Source organism: Tupaia chinensis, unplaced genomic scaffold, assembly GCF_000334495.1.
Source record: "Tupaia chinensis unplaced genomic scaffold, TupChi_1.0 Scaffold000088_1, whole genome shotgun sequence".
Classification (NCBI taxonomy): domain Eukaryota; kingdom Metazoa; phylum Chordata; class Mammalia; order Scandentia; family Tupaiidae; genus Tupaia; species Tupaia belangeri.
The window spans coordinates 7322119-7330400 of NW_006159550.1; positions in this window are offsets into that span (position 1 = coordinate 7322119).

Sequence of the window (8282 nt, forward strand, 5' to 3'; positions counted from 1 at the left end):
CCACCCTGACTTCTCAGCCTAGAACAGCGCCCCCTCCTCTCCCCTGCACTCAGTCCACCCACTCTGAAGACCTAGAACAGCGCCCCCTCCTCCTCCTCTCCCCTGCACTCACTCCACCCACTCTGAAGCGCAGCCTCTCCAGTTCGGGTAGCCACTGATCATCTCATTTCGCTTCCAACGTGTGGCCTCCCACTTCATGGCAAAGGAAACAGGAGTTCTGGTATCTGCCTGAGGTTCAGCCTAAGCTTCAGAGCTGGGATCCGAATCCCGTCTGACTCCCAAATCGGCTCTTCACCAAAGGACTCTACTTGTCGGGTCATGGGTCATCACATTTAATTCCGGTTCCCAGTGTATGAGACATTTATTTGTTAAACAAATGAGCCTTGAGTATTTAAGTCCTAAACCAACGGGGTCAGCAGGTGGCCTGTGGTTGAGGCACTGAACTCTGCGTTCCAGTCTTGGACCAGGTGCCTGTGGGTAGTACCCAAAATCCCAAGAGGAGAACGGAGTAAGAGAACCTCGGTTCTTTTGTTGGGCATTTGTGAACATTGCACTGAAAAATAAGCCCATTCTAGGTGTGTCAAACAGTGGAACATTATCATTTTCTTTTGAGTACATATATCAAATTACAGTTTGAAAAACAGATCAAATATCACTGTTGGTTTGTGCTCATTCTCTTCTCTATCTTGCGTTCCCTGAAAAATAAATACCCATTATTTCTTTTCTTGTAATTAGAATTAATCTCTTTCTTTGAACTAAAAATATAGCAGGATTTTAAATACCTAGTAGAAAAAGTAAGCCCTAGAGTATTTCTGCAAAGTGCAAACATTCACATTAATATATAAAAATTAAAATAATGAATTTTTTATTTGATAACAGAAAGGTTGTTTTCTGTTGATAAATGGGTCAGAGCCATTCCATGCATCATTATCTCAGTTAATCAAGGGGGAAGGTACCATTGCCCTCCTTTCAGTGATAAAGAAACCTGGGCTGTTAGTGGATCTCATGTGGTTGGGTGAGCTTTAAAAATACTGATGCTCTGACCACATCCTAGACCAAATAAGCAGAAGCTCAGAGTGGGGCTAGTGAGTTGGTGTTTTCAAAAGGAGTCCTGCTGGTTCTGATTTGTAGTTGGAGGTAAAAATGACTAGTAGCAGGTACTCTGATCCTGACAACATGGGTCCTGTTGAGCCTTTTCACTTAACACTGTCTCCTCTTCTAAAAATGATCATGTCACTGTCCCCATTTCTTTTTCCATTCTTTTCAGGGACAACACTGATGGGCAGAAATTTTAAGTGTTTTTTTTTTTCCTTTTTTTTAGTTTTTACAATACCTCTCCTATTTGGTCATTCATCAATCAAACATAAGTAATTCCCTGATCTCTCGAACTTCACTTAGAAGCCAAATGAGGATTCTTTTCACATGAACCAGTGAAGTGAGTGTGTGTATGTAAGTGAGGGAGTATGGTTTTCATATTTACTTGGGTAAATAAATTACTACTCTGGGGCCAGCAAGTGGCATAGTGGTTAAGGTTCTGAACTCCCACCTAGCTGACCATGATTCAAGTCCCAGACTAGCAACTTGAAAATCACATCGTGTGTGTGTGAGTTAGTACCCAAAATCCCAAGAGGAGAACGGAGAAGGGACTGCAGCATGGCCATCCCCAGTGGGCAATTTCTCACATCCCCACTCTGTCTCCTTCACTCTCCCTAGCAAGTGCACATGCCCTTCTGGCAAAAACTTAAAAAAAAAATCCATTAACATCAATACTCCTCCGTTAACTGATAGTTTTGCTTCAAAAAGTTCTAAAGTATTCAAAGATGCTAATCCCAGAAATGACCAATGTCTCAAGCAGCTGTCAGAGGGAGACACATCAGCAAACAATGGCCTATCCACAGGCTATAAGCTGACTGAAACTGAAGGCCAATATGACAGTGCTGCACTAAGGGGATTAATGACTGATGAAAGAGGTGTGACCCAGCACCCATCCCCTCCAGAGGAAGCTGTGTCCAAGCACCATCTTGGAAGCAGACACCTGGCCCTCACCAGCATCGAACCAGCTCGCTCCTCGGTCTTGATCTAGGACATCCCGGCTCTACACAGATGCCCCAGTCTCGGCCCGCTGCCGCAACTGCAGACAGCCTGAGACTCCACTGCGACACAGCAGCTACAGGAGAGGACGAGGACACCCGCACGGGCTGGGAGGGGCCACCCGACAGAGAGCAGGTGAGAGCGCAGGAGGGCTGCAGTGAGGACGGGTCAGGAAGGGTGGCTGGTGTTTACTCCACAGAGAAGTCACCTGTGGGAGAAGGCACCAGAACCGCAACCAGAGGGCACCTGGGGAGTAGGAAGCTGGGTAACCTGGAGATAGTCAGGGAGATTTCACTATACACGATTTCAGAAAGTTCTTGGAAAACAGAACAAAGGTTTATTTCAGTACAAACTTTTTTTTTTTTTTTTGAGAACTTTTTGCTATAGGGCGCGTGCACTCACCAGACAGACAGAGAGACAGAAAGTGAGAAATCGCCCCCCAGGGGGGATGGTCACGCCGCAATCCCTTCTCCTCCATTCTCCTCTCGGGATCTTGGGCACGCACTCACACGCGCCTGGCGTGAGTTCTAAGCCACCAGGTCCAGGACGCTAACCGCAGTCGACTATGTGGGAGTCTAGCGACATAGCCATTACGCTAACTGCTGGTCCCAATACAAACATTTTTGAAATCCATTCGTTTTTCTCATAATAGGCATTTCCATGGACTTTTTTAAGATGCTTCATGTATTTCTTTTTAACCTTTTAAAATTTTAAACCAAGTGATTATAGTATCTGTCCAAAAATAAACTCCTCCCAAAGTAAATAAAAACCAGTTTCAGAAATGAGAACACACACTGCAACACCCACAGGAGCATGAGCCATAGGCTCCCAAAATGCTACGGTCTCACCTCTGATTCTTGGATTCAAATATTTATGAATCAATGCACAAAGTTACAAAACCATCCAACTGCGGCTGCAGAAATATTCCAAATACAGTTTACAAAGAACAGTAAAACTGGGGGAAACGGTGTAGATTTTCCCTGAACTGTCAGGCAGAACTGAAGACTTTCAGGTCTCCGTCCCAGGCCTACCGTCTGTCTAACTCGGTCACCACCAGAGTCTCTCCTTCCAAAGGCACCAACGTGCTCACTTCAGCTACTCTCTCCAGTTTCTGTCCATCCCAAAGCTTACACGAGGGAGTTAGGAGGGAAAGGACTTCCAAAACCACTCGGAAAAGCTACTTTAAATGAGGCAACTGTACAGGTATCCTGTCACAATAAAGCCACGTGACAGCAGCAGTGACCTGGGGCTGTAAGAGCCCAGAACAGTGGTTGTCTGGACCAGACGGGGAATGATGCTAAAGCCAGGAAAGCCTGAGATGGTGAAAACATTCTGATCTTACAGAATAAAGGCTATGAGGTGTGTGTAAGTGTGTGCACACAAAGGCAGACACTACAAAGAGCTCACACAAAAAAAGGAAATGAAATATGAATTCATTTTGGTGCAAAAAATTTTTGAAATCCACTGCAGTGTTTTCCTAGTATGCATTTTCCACAAACTTTCTAAAATCTCCTTTCTATATACACAGGACATCAGAATTTATGGAACTAAATACTTGAGCTGTGCTATTTCTTATGTGAAAGTAATACCACAATAAAGATACTTAAAGTAACTGATGAAGCACTTGGAAATGGAGACTCCCGGGCCCCACCTCGAGACTGGCAAGCAGTGGGTCATAGCGGGAGCCATTTCACCTCGGTCTTTAACAGGTCACTGAAGCTTCAGGCACGAGGGGCAGTTACACTGCAGGACACTGACCTAGCGGGGCACTGCATGTCATGAACTACCGGCCACATCACAAACGGAGCAGGTCAGGGCGTCGGGTCATGCAACTGGACCCTCGTGAGGAAAGTCCTGGCTCACCTCCCAGAGCCTCCCTGAGCAAGGCGGGAGCCTAAGTGCACGCCGGGGTCTGCACCAGCTGAGACAGAGGGGCCCTGGGGGGATGGCCCTGAGAGCAACGTTTTCCCGCTAACGGAACTACACGTTTAATGCCAGGCATGGTGGTACACACCTGTCATCTTAGCTACTCAGGAGGCGGAGGGAGGAGGATCTTGGGCAACAGCAAGAACCTCCCTCTAAAAAATAAGACAAAAAGGTTCATTTATAAAAACACACGCCAAAAAGCCAGCTAGCCAGGTGATTCTGATGACCAAGCTTGGGAACTACAAGAAAATTAAGTGAGAGGCTCCAGAAAAGAGCTGTGGACCAAGGTCGTTAAGGGAAGGGCCAGCACCGAACGCCCACACGGCCCAGACCTGGTGGCTTTAAAATCATGCAGGCACATGTGTGTGCATGCCCAAAACCCCAGGAGGAGAACGGAGGAGAAAGGACTGGCATGGCCATCCCCTCTGAAGTGTGATTTCTCACTTCCCCTCTCACTCTCCGGCGAGCTCAAGCACCCTACGAATAAAAACAGAGATAATTAAAGGAAGATTTTTCAGTCCTCCTGTCACCTGTGATCATTCAACAGGGTTCAGTCACCTAATGCAATGGTTCTCGAAAAGGGAGAACCTGCCCGAGGTGCCGCGTGGCCCGTCTGCACTGGGGAGGCAGCATGGTGAGTACCGCCCAGCCTGTGCACTGAGTGGCAAGCCATCACAGGGCAGCCCTGGTCTGAGTGCCCCGCCTGGAAGGCCTGAAAACATGCTGTTCGCGTGCACGTGGGCCATGATCTCGGTGGGTTAGCCTGGACACCTCGGCGGGCAGGGCCTCTCTCTCTCATCATGCATCCTACCATGATTTTATTTAATTTTAAAATTAAGTAAAAGTAACAGAGCTGAGACTGAGGAGCCAGAGAGCACACCAGAAGGAAAACCTAAAGGTTCTCAGTTCAAGTCCGGTGACCACCTGAAGACACAGGCCTAGGACCCGGAAACAGCTGAAGGTTAGGGTGGACCAGGATATGAAGACCCAGCTGGGGTCTTCTCTCTGGCCTTCCTCTGTCTCTCTCACAAAGAAAAAATAAGTAAGCAAACTCATGTAAGATAACTAGTGCTGAGATTGAGAAACTAACCTGAAGCCTCACCTCAACTGAAACGAACAAGAGCAGGGCCCACAGCGGGTGGGACACAGCAGACCAGCGCGCCAGTCTCCACTTCCAGACTAGCTGAGGGCAGAGGGCCCCCTCGGCACATTCTACACAAGCCAAGCAAGTACAGAATAAAATTCAAGTGTCACCTAAACACCCGAGATTCTAAAGGCTTCAAAGTAACATCCTCAGGAGCACTTCAGACTACACCCCCAGTCACGGGGGTGGGGGGACTATCCACTCTCCCGGCCTTCGCAGAGCTCCCGAAGGGGAGGCACGCTGGCACAGCAGAGGACGCACGCTTCAGTGTGACGGGGAGGCCTCCCTCTGCCCTCGCCCAGGCCGGGCCACCTTCCACTCACGGCAGGCTCTGAGGATGCTGGAGAGGCGGGCCGTCTCCTTCAGACACAGGAATCGGGAGCACAGACAGGAGCACTTCTCGTCCACGGGGTGGAGTAAACGAGGGCGCACACTGTCCTTGCTAGCCTACCTTCATTTTCTTTTAAATCTGCAGTTTTATACTTCATATCGATCCAACGTGGATTCACTTCAAGGGGTAAGCCCCAGCCTGAGCCGTGCCGGCCGGCGCGCCCACAGTGCCAAGTGGCAGAGGCCGGCGCACCCACACAGCCAGCACGCGCTCTGTCACTGTGCTGCGCATCCGTTCCCTGGGAGGTCGCTCCAGCCCCATGTGTGAGGCACAGGGACCTTCTGTGTATGGCAGAAGGCCTTCAACACCGAACGCAGGCCCCTGCCTCTCTGGCCCCTTTCCCCAGGCCCACACTCCAAACCCGCTCTATAGATCTCTGATGATGCTAAAAAATCAAAAAGGGAAGAGAATCAAACAAGGAAAAGAGCATTCCCGAGGCCCAGAGCAGAGCCACTGAGTCTACTATCTGCTTCCGGGAGCCAGCTGGCTTCCACTGCACCTTGGGGTGACCTCCTCTAGGGAGGAGGGCCCCAGATCTCTCACCCCACCAGTACCACGGAGCAAGAGTGAACCACACTGTGAAAGCCGCACGGACTGCAGGCCGGGTCAGCCTTCCTCCCTCACACTAGCGCCTCCAGCCTCCCCTAAGGCCGTGAAGACCTGGATCCGGCCTTCAGTTGAGAAGGAAAATAATGACATCCCAACCCAGTACACAGCACTTCCTCTCCAAGAACCCTACTAAATGCAATGCCCTGGTATTTCCTGTTTCATTTTTAAGTATTAGTAGAAATTTACAAAATAGATTTCAAGACTCAGTAGTGAGTCAAAACCTATAGGCTACAAAACACTGCCGCGTAGTCCAGGAGTCTGCATTTGACACTGGGTGCTTCTCTAGGAAACCCAACTCACAGGTTCCTTACAATCCTACTCCCTGAAAACAAAATCGCCCTCTAGCAGTTTCTACTGTACAATAAATCTATGTCATTTAACCCAACCTTGGCTCAGAAAAAAATACACAAATGTTCTGCCTCAAAACTGCAAAATGCATAAATCACTAAAGTTAAATGTAAAACTTCCAACTTCTAATCAACAAATGAAAACAGCTCAGTAAGCCAAAATGTGAAAACTTCTCAGCAAACGATTTAACCAGGCAATCACCTGAACCCAGTCCAAAGTGAGTGTGCACACCCTCGACCCCCATGTCTGGAACACCCTGCTCCAGTCCCCATTTGGACCGCTGCCCTCCCCACACACAGAACCCTTGTCCCCTGACCTGCTCCGGAGCTTTGCAGCTCTCATTACAGCATCACCTGCTAAACTGCCCAGTCGTCTGTCAGGGTCCTAACTTGTTTCCAACTATCTCAGATATTCTGGTATGGACTTAAGATTATTTCACCGGAAAACGCACAAATCCAAACTACCAATTGTATAACAAACTTCTGAAACAATCCATTGCTAGTACCACCTTTCATGTAATATTATGTATCAAATACCTTATCTCCAATAAAAAGCAGCAACTAAAAATCCTTAAACTAAGCTTTAAAACATGTGCTATCCTGGGACCAGCAGTTGGCATAATGGCTACATCACTGGACTCCCACGTAGTCGACCGCGGTTCAGTTGAGTCTCCCATCCAGTGGCTTAAACTCACGCCGGGCATGTGTGCGTGCGTGCCCAAGACCTGGAGAGGAGAATAGAGAAGGGATTGCGGTGTGGCCATACCCCCTGGGGGCTGATTTCTCGCTTTCTGTCTCTCTGGTGAGCGCACTTGCCTATAGCAAAAAACTCTCAAAAATAAATAAATGAATGAATGAATGAATAAAGCATGTTATCCTTTCTGTGGATTTAAACCAAATTAGCATAAACAAAATAAACCTGTCCTGATATGAGAACTAAAGTTCTTGAATGTAAACCTCGAGGCACATGTGATTTTTAGTAACTGCATTAAGAGGATGCAGCTCCACCATGTTGACCCATCAAGAATGACACAAGGCTCTCACATTCATGTCATAGCTCCACTCCACGATGCCCTCCAGTCCCACCCGCAACAGCTGAGTGGGAGGACCCGCCTGTGCCCGCCCTCCTCTTCCCCAAAGTCTGGAGGGGTACAGAGTGCGCCCTGTCATCTTTCAGCCTATGAGGATCCCGGAACTGTATCCCTACCTGTGCAGCTAAAGGTCTAAAGCTTCCTCCCATCCTGGGCGGATAGTACAGAAAACAAGCGGCAAGATGGTGACCCTAGAGCATCTGTTCATTCAGGTTCTCAAGGGCATTCTGGAAAATATCCTTATATTCCATCAAAATACCGAAGGCAAATGAAATTCTCTAACAACAAACTTGCAAGATTTTAACTAATACGCTATTGTTTCAGTCACTCAGCAAATACCTGGGCATCAGAAATTCTTTCCCTGCAACTGTAAAAACCCAGATTTGGAACAGTGTACTATCAAAAAGTAACTCGGCAAATGGAAATGCGTTAGAAAAATCTCGGCTGCTTATTTCGCTATACACGCGCAGTATGAAATGGAGCTCAGGAGTGGAAAATGTGAATGAAACGGCTTGTGCTTTTTCCAACGTGTGGGGGAGGAAAGGAAATGAAAGGGCTTCTTAGCAGAATAACCGAGAAAGCGGCTCTATTTTCAGCCAGTAACTTCCTCGAACTTCACCAGTCCGTATCCTATCAAGGACCCTTTCCACCCCGTCCCACCTCCTCCGGAGGGCGCCCTTCCC